The sequence below is a fragment of the Aulonocara sp. 'chitande type north' Nkhata Bay genome, linkage group LG7 (genome assembly GCF_057382095.1).
Source record: "Aulonocara sp. 'chitande type north' Nkhata Bay isolate Kocher_YH1m ecotype deep benthic linkage group LG7, A_spYH_male_GT1.1, whole genome shotgun sequence".
Taxonomy (NCBI): domain Eukaryota; kingdom Metazoa; phylum Chordata; class Actinopteri; order Cichliformes; family Cichlidae; genus Aulonocara; species Aulonocara sp. 'chitande type north' Nkhata Bay.
The window spans coordinates 30649433-30663295 of NC_141350.1; the positions used below are offsets into that span (position 1 = coordinate 30649433).

Consider the following 13863-nt stretch of genomic DNA (forward strand, 5'->3'; position numbering starts at 1 on the left):
ATGAGAAGGGTTCAGCAGTGCATCGCCCAGGTCTCCTGAGTGGCGTCGATGCAGCTACATAAGTGGCAGGGTGCAGCACTGGCTGAATGTGAAGGCTCGCTTTACGGGGAGGTGATGGAGCAGATGTTTCCACTGGCGTCGGCATGTTCGCCGGTGTTGTGGTGTCATGTAACACCTCATTGCTAGGTTGTAGTGGTGCAACTTCTGTTATGGAGGAAATATGTTGGGGTTGTTCTAACGCTCCTGTTTCTGGGGGAAGAGGACTGCCAGGTTTAGAAGCTTGCTCCAAACGCTCCACCCGCTTCAGTAATGTCCCACGAGTTTCTTCCATAGACACTTGCAGTTGAGTCATGTGTTGGAGGACACTGCTCCAAACTGATTCCATCTTCTGCCATCTCTCATCCTCTTCATAGTCGGAGCTGCTTGAACTACTTGGAGCGCTAGATGGCTCAGTTAGGTTGTGCTCATAGTCCACCAGATGTCCTGGAAGTTTCTTCTCCCGCGTTGGACGGGGGCTACTCGATGCACCTCTATCCTGAGGGTTTGCCATCTCATTAACTCAGCCAAGGCGAATCCGGCTCGAAGGACCACTTGTAATGTATGTATGTTTGCACTGATTGCCGATCACGCTTCAACTGAGTCGTCCTCGGTCAGAAGGAATGGTACTCCACAGTGATGTAGTTCAAATAACTTTACTAAAGAGGTGGCAGATGACATCAACAGGATGTACAGCGTTGGTAGGGAGGCATTACAGTATTCACATGCAGGTAACGGGGGTGTGAGTGTGTATATGGGTATGTGTGTGTGTGTGGCCATATGGTAAGCACGCACGCAGTATTAACTCACACCGAATGCACGTTAATACGTTACTCCTCCGACACACCTCTCATCTGTGCAGCGCTGCGCTGAACACGTTCCCAACCGGAAGTACAGATACCGAGGTGCATCATGGGTAACGTAGTATAAAACAGCTACAGTGAACAAGCGGACTTTTAACATATACTATTTATCTCCTTTGGGTCCCTCGTTATTTGTCCCGTATTGGTGCGAATTTCTGTGATCAATCTTGTTGCTGCTTGTCTCTTGATTTGTTGTGCTAGAACTTTACCCATCCTTTCCCCCTGTTCATAATATTTATATTTTGCCCTGGTTAGAAGCTTGACTGTTCTTGCGGTATACATCAATTCTAAATCAGCTTGCAGGGACAGTTTCTTCTTGTGCAAGACTGTTGAGGGCCGCGCTGTGTGTTGTCTATCTACTTCCTGTATCTTGTCTTTTATACGTCTCTCTTCTTCTCTTTGTTGTTTATTCATTAGACTCTTCCGCGAAATTAACTGCCCCCGAATGTACGCTTTTAGTGCTTCCCACAAGGTAGACTTGGTAATATCCGGAGTGTTGTTAATTGACAGGTAGAAATCAATTTGGTTCTTAATGTCTTCTATCCCCTGTTTATTTGATAATAAACTATTATCAAATCTCCATATCTTTGTTGTGTGATTGAACCCGAGGGCTAGTTGCAAAAGGAGGGGGCTGTGATCCGACAACATTATTGTGCCATATTCACAGCGCTTTACTGATGGCAGAAATTTAGAATCGATTAAAAAAAAGTCCTGGTATATGTCTGGTGGACCGGAGAATAGAATGAATATTGTCGCACATTAGGATTCTGAACTCTCCACGGATCAATTATTCCATAATTTCCCATAAATTCCTGGATGGCCTTTGCCGATTTAGATATTTTGGCAGGTTTACTCGATGATCTATCAAGGTTAGTATTTAACACCAAGTTAAAATCACCTCCTATGATTAATTGATGAGTATCGATATCCGGAAGCTTTGATATTATCGACCGTATAAATTGCTCATCGTCCACATTCGGAGCGTAAATATTTACTAACATAACTAAATGACCATAAAGTTTGCCAGTTACAATAACATACCTACCCTGAGTGTCTGGTAGTATTTTTGCTGCTGTAAATGGTACCGATTTTTTGATCAGTATGGCTGTGCCTCTGCTTCCAGCTTTAAACGTAGAGTGAAATATTTGTTCTATCCATTTGCATCGTAATCTGTTGTGGTCTTGTACTTATAGATGCGTTTCTTGCAAAAAGATTATATCCGCGTTTACTTTTTTTAAGTGAGCTAAAATGTTTCCTCGTTTCACTGGTCCCCTGAGTCCCCTACAGTTCCATGTTACAAAGTTGACAAGATTTTGTGGTGCTCTCTCAGTAGAGGTACCAATAGTTATTAACTGTTACTGAGTGGTTGATGGATCTTACTCTGAGCTTTCTAAAAGTGATCCTCTGAAATTCACAACTTTCTTGAACCAAACTAAAGAACAACCTCATGAACTCAAACCGGAACCCTTTCTTCATTTGCAAAGAAAAGAAAAACAATTTTTGTCCAGCTTTTTACAGGCTGTAGACATCAGACTCACCACTAAACTCCTTAAGATTGTCTATTATTATATGCTATTCCCTCCTGGGTCATGTTTGTAAAGATGTGGCTAAGCGGTAGATGTGGCTGGGTTCTGGACGTGGGTACTGACGAACTTCTCTGCTTCGCGCGGATCTGTGAATGAGTGCTTAGCGTTGTTCACCGTTATAGTCAGCTTCGCGGGGTAGTACAGACTGTACGGGACGCCAGCATTCCGCAGTTTCCCTTTCACGGGGTTGAATGACGCTCGAAGTTTGCTGACCTCAGGATTCATGTCCGGGAAGATGTGTACAGGTGATCCTTTGTAGAAGAGGCGACCTTTTTCCCTGGACAATCGTAAAATCTTCTCTCTGTCGGTGTAGTAGTGCAGGCGGACTATCATGGCTCTTGGGCGCTCCCCTGTCCGTGGTTTCGGGGCGAGGGTTCTGTGGGCTCGGTCTATCATGATAAGCGAATCATCATTTTCTTTCCCGAGCACTTCTGAGAAAAATTCTGCCATGAAACAGCTGGGGTTTCCCCCCTCTGCGTCCTCATTAATGCCCACCACACGCAGATTGTTTCTGCGGCTTCTATTTTCTAAATCCAGGCATTTGTCGTGTAGCTTGTTGTAATCTTTCTTTAGGGTTTCGTGATCTTTCTCCAAGGCTGTTAACCTGTCTGTAGTGTCGCAGAGGGCCCGCTCCATGTCCTTCTGTATACTTGTTGTTTCTGCATGAGTTTCGTGCAGTGCCTCTATTTTCTGTGATAGCTCATGTCGAAGCTTATTGGTGTCTGCTTTAGCTTCTTCTCTTAGCGAGGAAATGTCCTCACGTAAGTTTTCATGCATGTTATCTATCTGCATCTTAATATCGTTCATCATACCGTCTCGGTAGGCTTGCAATTCGCTCCGAAGGATCCTCACGGAGATTGGCGAGTTCTCGTCCGCCATATCGTGTTGTGGCTCTTCGCCGCCAGATGTAGCAGAAGCTGACGACAAAGTTTTTTGCGTGTATTTCCGACTACTCTTCATGACTCGCTTTGGTCAGGAGGAGTTTGTACAGTTGAATCTTGGTCCAAATCAAAGTCAATATGTGTCCCAGGAGGTTTGGATAATCAAAAATCTTAGCGGAGCTGCCTTTCGCTGCTACTTACTCCATCGGCCGGAAGCAGAAGCCCGGGGTTGAGCATTTTTGATGTTCTGTTCTGGTCTAGGAAGAAAAATCTTTAATGTTTTGGGTGTGAGGAAATAATGGCCTGTCTTGATATGGGTAGCTGGCTTTAGAAGAACAAAGCTTTCACGGCTGAGAGCGCGGTAAGGGAGGACTCTAAGGCTACGTCCACACTAATGTGTTTTCGTTTGAAAACGCATCGTTTTCTCTCCGTTTTGGCCTCCCGTCCACACTGAGACTACGTTTTTGCTCAAGGAAAACGCCGCGTTTTGAAAATGCTCTCGAAAAAGAATACATTTGAAGACGGTGCGTTTGCATCGCAGTGTGGACAGTGAAAACGCAGACTTTGTAAAACGGTGACGCATTTTAGTCATGTGATGCTTGTATTGTTATAAAGGGCATTATACAGCAGTTGTTTTGTTTGCTCTCAACTTGGACAGCCCTATTAAAGATTAATATCAGTCTGTACATGCTCCAGAGAGCTTTTCTTCAAATTCTTTAATTCTCACTTGCTTTTGCAACTTTGTACTTTTGTGTTACTCGCAGCAACAACTCCACCTCATTGTTAGTCTATTTAAAAAAACTTGGTGCTTTTCCTCAACCTTTTGCTGCGACGTTTCAAAGAGCCAGAAAGTAAATAAACGTCAGACAGAAATGAGGCAGGCCGAATCTTCTTGCGCTTCACGCATGCACAGTACTGGAACATAAGCGTTTTCGGCCGTTTCAGTGTGGACGCATAACTTTGTGAAAACGACTGAAAACACTAGTGTGGAAGCAGAGCGTTTTCAGATGAAAACGGCGTTTTCAAATCTATCTGGGTTAGTGTGGACATAGTCTAATGCAGACAGCACGCGGAGAAGCACGTGTGAAGTGAAAGGGACTTTATTTACACAAGATGAAAAAATAACACAATGAATAAACGAGAACTTAAAGTGAGCACGCTAAACAACTGTCTCAGTTTCTAGCTCTTCTGAGGAAATTACGAAACCAAAGATTCACTCAGAAACTTAAATGAAAGCACATGGACCCTCGACTCAAAATACAGAATTTCCTAAGCACAATAAACACTAACGTCTCTCACTATGGTTAACGTATGAACAGAAATAGTGTGAGCAACACTAAGAGAACGTCACATTTACTGTTTTTCACCATCTTTTGTTTTGAACTGGAAACACTGCTTACAGTAAAGAGTTTTTAGTAGCCCTAAACCACTCCATCTATATCATCCCATTTCCATTAATTATAACCGTCATTTACAGAATTAACTATTTTTTTAATATTAAAGAAGTATTTGCACAGTGTTTACTGTGACCAACTGGTTATTGTATGAGCGTCAAAAAGTCTGCAAACTATCATGACTCAGACCGACCGCAGTCACTAATTTATAAACACAGATTGCCAAATGTTACAGTCAGTCTGAGTCAGTCTAAACCGATGAGCTCAACTCGTCTTCTCTTTCTGCAGTACAGGACTCGACTCAGTTAGCAACCTGTGTTTTGGTTACATTGCTATATCAAACCAAAGTTACTGAGCACTCATGTTTGCACTTAAATTGCTGTCCTGCAGCAGCTAAGTCACTGTTTAAATTTCTGTTTCATATCTGAGGTTCTTGCTTGAAGTATGTATGTTTTCTTTTGTAGACAGATTTGGGATTTTCACTGATTTATCGCTGATGGATTGCAAACATGGCTCCATTCAGTCCAAACTAATCGCAGACTGAGTTCTTCTTATTCCTGTGTTACGATGAGGTCATTTTGAAGATGGTAACTAGCTATGAGTGGTCAAAGGTCTGCAATGGCGTGTCCAGCGGGGTGGCCTGGGGGGGGGGGCACAGGCCACCCCCCAAACCAGACTGGCCACCCCAGGTGCCACCCCAAAGGCAAAACAATAAAATTCAATCAAATATCAAATGTCCGATTATGTTTTCACGGTGACGCTCAGATATCCCAGTGTAAGTGAATGCAGCATCGCTTCTGCGCTATGTGCATCATGTTAGCAAAGGTAGGAGAGCCAAGCACGAAAGACGGCACTGCAGGAAACAATTTTTCGGTGAAAGAAAATGAGGACAGAATAAATGTCCCGGTAAGTAATATTAAGTTTGTTGAGTTTAGTAAACTTCGGTGAAATTAGAATACCAAGGAAAAAAATAACACTTAAAGAATTATTGCAGCCGTGGAATATTTCAGACAGTATGCTACTGAGGGCAGCTAACATAAGAGTTATGAGTTATAAGATATAATCTAAGTCGTAACATTGCTGTATGGAGCTGCAAATTTGGTTGCAGGTTAACATAGCTGGACTGGCCATCGGGCATATCCCCAGTGACTTATTTTTTATTTTTTTTGTAATGGCATGAACAATGAGAGGTGGTGGATTGGCCAGATGCAGGTCGATGTGTAGCAATAACTCCGTTGTTTGGTGGTGGCTATGGCGGGGCTTCCACAGAGGCAACAGGTGGATGAGGGAAGGGGAGGCAGGAGGAGAGACCCGAAGCAGCCGCCAGTCCGAGTGTCAGGTGAACTGAACTTCAGGTAAGAAGTTATGACCTGCAGTCTATCTGGGTCAGATATAAACCAAGTTTAGGTGGAGTTTATTTTCATGTTGCTGACTTTTTACTGTCAGTTGCAATAACTCATACTGCGTTCTAGCCAGCTTGACGGAGTTTTTATACAGCTGTTCGGTTGCTATGATGTTACTGATAGTGAACTTTATTTTATTCATAAGGTTAGTAGAGTTGCCAACGGCTCCTTAAAAAAAATGGAATGGTCCCTCATTCAGAGAAAATATTACGCGTTTCGTATTGAGCTGAGAAGAGACGCAGTTTGTCCCGAACTTCAGCTAGAATGGAAAAAGACACAAAGCTGGATTTATTCTGTCTTTATGCTGCACAGCTGCCTCTTCTCTCATTCTCTCCCCCTCCTTCTCCTGTTGCTACTTCAATCATGAAACTGATCAATGATCAGCTGATCGGCTTTTCTCTCTTGTTTGTTTATCGCCCACTTTGCGCCAGAAAGAGGAAACCAGCAGATATTGCGCTAAACAACAGCAGCACGTTTAAGCTTGATCAGCTGTTGTTAGAATGTATTTAATATTAATTTCTAGTATCAGCTGATGTTTGCTGGAGCCACAGCTGTAAAGCTGCTGGTCATGATGTCTGTTTAGATATGTGGTGAGAGGGAAACATGAAGATGAAACCAGGAGATGTCCTTACTGAATCATCAGAGCTGAACAGGTGATGGAGAAACAGGTTTACCTTTTAGGTGACATGAATGAGTTGAAGTTATCAACTGTTTCTGAGAGATAAATAACACCAGGATCCTTTTTTATGTAGCTGACAGCTGGTAACTGTGCAGGGGCGGGTCTAGCAAAGTTTTGCCAGGGGGCCAGGTAGGGCATTAACAGGGAAAGGTGGGCACAAAGAAATACTTTTCTTTCTTATTCTCATTTAAAATACCTAGTTTTTATTAAATAATTATCTAAATCTTACAACCAAAGTTTTTATCTGACGTAAAATGTATAGAAATCATACATATACCAACAAGACTGTACATCACTGTCACAACAGCATTTGTTTTCATTCAAAGTCTTTATGGCTTTACTACCTGGTGGGTCGGTCTGTAGTAAAAATGCCCAATTTTTTTGTCCCAGTCCAGCCCTGCAGGTTAATACTGGCAGTGTCACCATGCCAGCTGACTGTATTTTATCATCAGCCAGTGTTGTTCTTTATCAATATTACCAAAGTTTACCATAAGGCAGCAGAGAAAGTATTTACTTGCTTTCAGGTTTTATTCAAATGTTAGTCTTTTCATTTGTTTCCCCACTTTTTTCCTGTTTCAAAATCAAACACCAGTTTGTGAGAAGATTATCTTCTTTTTTTAACAGGCAGATAAAGTTTTGCATTGGCATTGGCTAATTTGTCAATTGTTTGTTACAAATGTTCGTATTTTAATTTTCAAAAATGTTTTTGCCCAAAACATATGTGCACTATATGTCAGTAAAAATACTATGCAAATATTGATGTCCTTGAATGCTGAGTAAACACTGACAAAGCACTGATTGTATCTCTTGTACTTTATCAACGCAGTATCTAAAAACTTTGCACCGTAGTGGTTAAAATCTCATTCTAATAAGAGTTAAAAGTGCATTTGGTTATTAGGTTTATAGGATTATTGAATTATGGTTAAGGGTTGGTAGAATTTTTTTTTTAAACATTATCTGCCAATTAAATCTGCCACCCTTCTCCAAATCTGTGCCCCTACCTGGCCCCCCCAACAAAAATTTTCTAGACACGCCACTGAAGGTCTGGTTCCCATCCCCATTTCAGCTTTCAACAAGGAGAGCTCAGTGCACACACAATCACTTTTGCTATCATTTTGATTGTTCTGCAGTGAAGTCACTGTTTTCCTTATTGTGACTGTAGCATTAGACCAATATTGTTATTTTCTCATAAACTTTTATACAGTCTGACTTCTTCTTGTACCCAGGGGAGTCACCCCCTGGGTACAAGTCAACCGTACAGCATGACATTGGTTATGGCGTCCACCTGAACGGTAGTGAGACTTCGAGCTCTGACCTCAACGTCCTTTAAGTACGCCTAAACAGCGGTTAAAAGCCAACCTTTTAGCGGCTGTCTCTCCGACCTAAGCTTCTGCTTTGATCTAAACAGCCAGAATGCCGACTAAATATAGGTCCAAGCCTAAAACAGCCGGAAAGGATGGATCAGACGACAATCCTAGCAACGAACCTGAAACCGAGAAGATGGAAGGAGCTAGTGCTAGCGCCCAACAGACCGAGGCGAGTGTTTTGGCCGCAATTCAGTCGCTGAAAATACACTTCACTGCCCAACTGCAAGAAGTTATAACATCAAACCAAGAAATAAAAGACGCAATTGGAGTGTTTTCGGAGAGGCTCACCTCAGCAGAAACTCGCATCAGTAAAGTTGAAGACGACATCTCTTCTCTCACAAGTAAAGAGGCTTCCCTTCATAAGAAACTTCAGGATCTCCAGCTAAAGGTGGACGACCTCGAAAATAGAAGCCGGAGACCCAATCTGAGACTCGTCGGATTACCCGAGAACACTGAACAAGGAGAAATTACAATATTCTTGCAAACATGGTTAATTGATGTTTTGGGACGGGACGCGCTCCCATCCCCACCTATCATTGAACACACAGGCTACAGGGCCGAAACACTCCAAATGGCCCACCCCGTGTGATCATCATGAAATTCTTGAATTATCAAGACAAGGGTGATTAGAGCGGCACGTCTGACAACGGACATCACGTTATGTTTTTCCCTGATCTGTCAACGGAGGTCCAGAAACAGCAGAAACAATACAACCAGGTAAAACAACAACTCCGTGAAATGCACATAAACTTCGGACTGATCTTTCCAGCAAAAATGAGGATTCTCCACCATGACAACAGGCTCCTCTTCCACACACCAGCGGAGGTGGAAGATTTCATACGAAAAGTCCGGCAACAAAACGAGGGATAAACTTCACGCCCACTCAGAAACGCTACCATATCAAACACGTGTAACTCTGATGAACAATTCCAAATCGGACATACAATGGCTGCTGGTGTACAGGTATGATATAGATGGCCTTAGATATGTTATGTTTAAATCTTTTCATTCATTTACATTGTGTGGCCACTTCTTTAGTTAATACGGTCGGACCTAAGTTTAAAGCTTCAATCTTGAGGACGCTTTATCAGCTCCTTTACATGGATCTGATGCATAACCAAGCTGCAATGACTTTGGGGGGGAAGGTTTTGAGATCTACACCGACGGGAGGTCTCTGGGTTGTTTTGTTTTTTTTTCAGTTTTTTTTGTTTATAAGAGATTGTTTTTAAAGTGTAGTGCTCTTGAAATAATAATTTGTGAGTTCCGACAGGAGAGACGAGATGTAGTCAAACCCAGGTTACTAAGGGCACAAACTGTATGAGTAGTTATTCAAATATTGAACTAATTTCCTGGAATGTAAGAGGCCTTAGGAAATATATTAAACTGAAAAGAGTAATGGATAGAATAAAACAATATCACCCAAAGATAGTCTTTATTCAAGAAACACACTTACTCGCGAGTGAAACTGACTGGATAAGGAGGAGATGGCCAGGTCAGGTTTTCTTTAGCCACTTCTCAACACATGCTAGAGGAGTGGCAACACTCATTCATAAATCAGTGCCCATGTGTATTAAAAAAACCATCTTGGACCCTGCAGGGAGATTCATTATTCTACAATGCTCCGTGCTGAACCAAGATTTAATATTAGTTAATGTATATGGCCCCAATATTGACGACCCCAGCTTTTATAATAATCTATTCCTCTCTATTGCAGCCCTCCACGGTGAGATAATTGTTGGGGGGGACTTTAATTGTACCCTAGAGCCTAGGCTTGATAGATCATCAGGTTTAGACTCTTCCCACCCAAAATCTAGACAAGCCATACAACACTTTATGTCTGAATTGAATCTTAAAGATATATGGAGATTAAAAAATCCAACAGGGAGAGAATACTCTTGCTACTCAGCCAGACATAATAGCCGCAGTCGCATAGACTATTTTCTTATTTCAAACTTTCTTATCTCCAGAATTAACAGCTGTTCATATAAAAGTGTGCTTATATCTGACCACTCATTAACCACGATTAACTTCTCAGTTACAACAGCTTTTAGACGTAACCCTATTTGGCGTTTAAAACCACACTGCACAATCAAAAATTTTTGGAATATGTAGGCAAAAATATTGATGACTATTTTTACTTTAATAAATCCGAAACCACAGCCTCAGTAAGATGGGAAGCCTTTACGGTTTTGGGATGAGCTCAATTCCCCAGCTACTTAAAACAATTAACTTCTTTGGCAATATCTCCGGTTATAAAATTAATGAATCCAAATCGGCCATCCTCTTCTTTAATCATTCTGAAAGAACTAAACCACCTATTCAAACAACGTTTCAAATTGCCAGAGACAGTCTTACCTATCTAGGTATAAAAATCACTCCAAAAATTAACGATTTGGTACATGCAAATTACTCTCCTACTATCAATTCTGTTGTTGACTTAATCAATAGATGGTCTATGCTGCCAATCTCGTTGATTGGATGTGTAAATATTCTCAAAATGAACGTCCTTCCAAAATTTCTATATTTCTTCCAAGTCATTCCTCTCAGCCCTCCAGATGACTTCTTCACAAAGGCAAAAACAATATTCATTAAATTCATTTGGAATAACAGACGAGCCAGACTGCGTCTTTCGCTACTATATCTTCCGTATGACAGGGGAGGTCTTTGTGTTCCAAACCTCAAATGGTACTACTGGGCTGCCCAGCTCTCTGCGGCCTCATGCTGGTTTTCAACAACAACCTTACCCTGGGTAAATTTAGAAAGGACAAGTACTACCCCCTTACCACTCAACACTTACCTGTACTCTGCAAAGTATAAAGATCTGATGAAAGATACATCAAACCTCTTTGTTAAAAATACCATTCGTGTGTGGTTCGACGCACTCAAGTTTAAAAATGAAACGCCAGCACTATCCCAATTCTCACCTATCTGGGGCAATAGGGCCTTTAAACCCGGTTGGAAAGATTTGGGCTTTAAAATGTGGGCCGACAGAGGCCTGTGCAAAGTTGCAGACCTATTTGACAAGGACACCTTACTATGTTTCAATGGCTTGACACAGAAATTTGGCATCCCAACCAAACATTTCTTTAAATTTCTTCAAATCAGAAGCTTCATTTCAAAAACCCCAAAATCCCTAACATTGCCCACTCTAAACTCATTAGAGGACATAGCAATAAACCATCAGCTGAGGAAGGGTTTAATATCTCGCTTCTACAGTAACCTCAGAGATGGCTCTCAAACATCCTCAGAAAAAGAAAGACTTGCATGGTGTCAAGACTTAGAGTGTAGAATAACTACAGAGCAATGGCAAAAAGCTTGCTTGAAAGCCCAAACACAATCTATAAACACTCAATTTAAACTAATCCAGTACAAATGGTTAATGAGAACATATATTACCCCAACATTATTAAACAAATTTGACCCCAAAACTCCGGACATATGTGTTAAATGTGGGGAAAAAGGCACACTGATGCACTGCCTGTGGGAATGCTCAGAAATCCAAAAGTTTTGTAAAGAAGTTTTAGAAGTAATTGCACATATTACAAGTGTCAAATGGAATCTATGTCCTAAACTATGCATCCTAGGAATTTTCCCCGCTGAAATCCAGCTGACCAAAGTTAACCAAAAAACCACAATCTTCTGCCTGTTACAGGCGAAATACAGCATAGCCAAATCATGGAGATCCACTAGTAGACCACACTCGAGAACTTGGTTATTGACATTGTCAAAATCCCTTGCTTTGGAGAAACTTACGTCTATGATAAAGGGTAAACATGCTTCCTTTAAAAAAATGTGGGGAAATTTTTTGTTATTTTTGGAAAGTGAGGAAATGATCGATAGTGAACAGAAATGATTCTATCCATTTAACCTGTATGGGAGAAGTAGTGCTGCAGCTGTTAAAGAGAACCTGGGGACCCTGCGAGTGCTGGACTGCTAAATAGAAGGACAGGAGAAGGGATGTGAAATTAAATGGACTGGAACTGAAGAGGACGCAGCTTATCATTGCAACCACTAATTTGGATGCCTCTCTAACTAACTTGACACCCTTGGACTAAACTTCAGCCCGAACCCCTGGAACAATGCACTTAAACCTAATGTCTCACTATGTTATACCTGTTTGTTTTTTTTCTCTGGAGCACTATCTGTTAACCTTTTGTTTTTGTTTTGTTTTTTCTGTTTTCTTTGTTTTGTTTTTTTTTATTTCGTTTGGGGGGGGGGGGGGGGGTTATTTTGGTTTGCTATGCCTGTATCTATGTGTCCTCCTAACATTATTCATTTACGATGCACATACATTACTATTACACTCAAATTTTTTTTGTTGATGGAAAGGCAATAAATAAATCTTTATAAAAAAAACCCGTTAGTCAACCACTCAACCGCTCATTCAGTTCAGGGTTTGGAGCCAAGTTTGTCCAAAGAGCTAAGATCTTTTCCACAACAGGACAAGCTGAGTGACATTTAAGTCTGGAGAACAGCAGTAAACGCATCAAAGCGCAGTGGCTAGATCAGTGAGAGCTGTGACCTTTTCATTTGTGGTTTTCTCTTTAGTTTTTCGTGACCTTGTGTGTCTGTGAGCCCACAGTACTGGATATTGTAACTGATCACTGGCACTAATGCCTAAGTTGATGCCTTGGGAAAGATTTAAGCTGTAGCAACACACCATAACCTCCTATAATGGCATTAGTCATCAATAAACATACAGCACCAGCAACACATATATTAGAAAATACACAGATACTTACTGTGAGAGGTGTCACACACCCACAGATCGGGTGGGGTATTTTTGAAAAATGCAGCTTTTTCTATGCTTTTGGGCTTTTCGCCCACACGTAAGTGGCGTTTTGGATCACTGAAAATGGAGATTTTAAAAAACTCAGTTTTTGTGTTTGTGTGGTCGAGGAAAATGTAGAACTAGTCACGCAACGTCAAAGGTGTGTGCCTTTTTTGACGTCACGCTGTGCCCCACGTTATTGTTTACATGAGAGGAATTTCTACAGTGGCGGATAGAGACAAAATACTGTTGCTGTTAATCTTATTTGCAGTTTTTACACACTTACATATACACACGCAGTTACTGTCCCTCCATTTAGAAAGACTGCTTCTATGTGCCATCTTTTTTACTCTTTTCATCGCAGGCTCCTTGACTTCTGATTGGCCAACATGACTAGGATTATGTCACCACCTGTTGCTTTGGCATGTTCTTGACTTTGTTTTTTGTGTTTACATGTGGACAGAGATATTTTTTCAAAACTGCATGTGTGGACGGGTTTTTAAAAAAAAGTGAAAACAGAAAATGTCCATTTACAAAAATACCCATGTACGTGTGGACGTAGCCTAACACACTGCTTTGACTGCTGCCCCGCTGCATTTAAGTGTTTATACTCAGGTGTACGTGCCAATGCATGGAAGACCTGAGGGTGTATTCAACTTACAGGCCACAACTCAAACAGCTGAACAACTTCCATGCAGTCACATCTGTCCTGCTCACTCCAAATGAACATCAGAACACCTCCAGCTTGGCCTCCTGTCTACGTTCAAGGGTTCAAGGGATTCAAGTTTCTTTATTTGTCACATGCATAGTTATACAAGTATAACATACAGTGAAATGTAGCCTGACACGCTCCTCGACATGTGCAAAAATTGGGGGGGGGGGG

At 41.5% G+C, this 13863-nt stretch overlaps 1 protein-coding gene and 1 long non-coding RNA gene across 8 annotated transcripts in view; both read left to right on the forward strand.

The window, feature by feature from the left end:
* sh3glb2b (SH3-domain GRB2-like endophilin B2b) overlaps nucleotides 1-13863 on the forward strand; it is a 99604-nt gene that overhangs the window by 62125 nt on the left and 23616 nt on the right. The window lies entirely within an intron of this gene.
* Nucleotides 5476-7636, forward strand: LOC147325458 (uncharacterized). The gene is made up of 2 exons (XR_015130567.1): nucleotides 5476-5666; nucleotides 6030-7636. It is a non-coding gene; the product is annotated as an uncharacterized LOC147325458 (long non-coding RNA).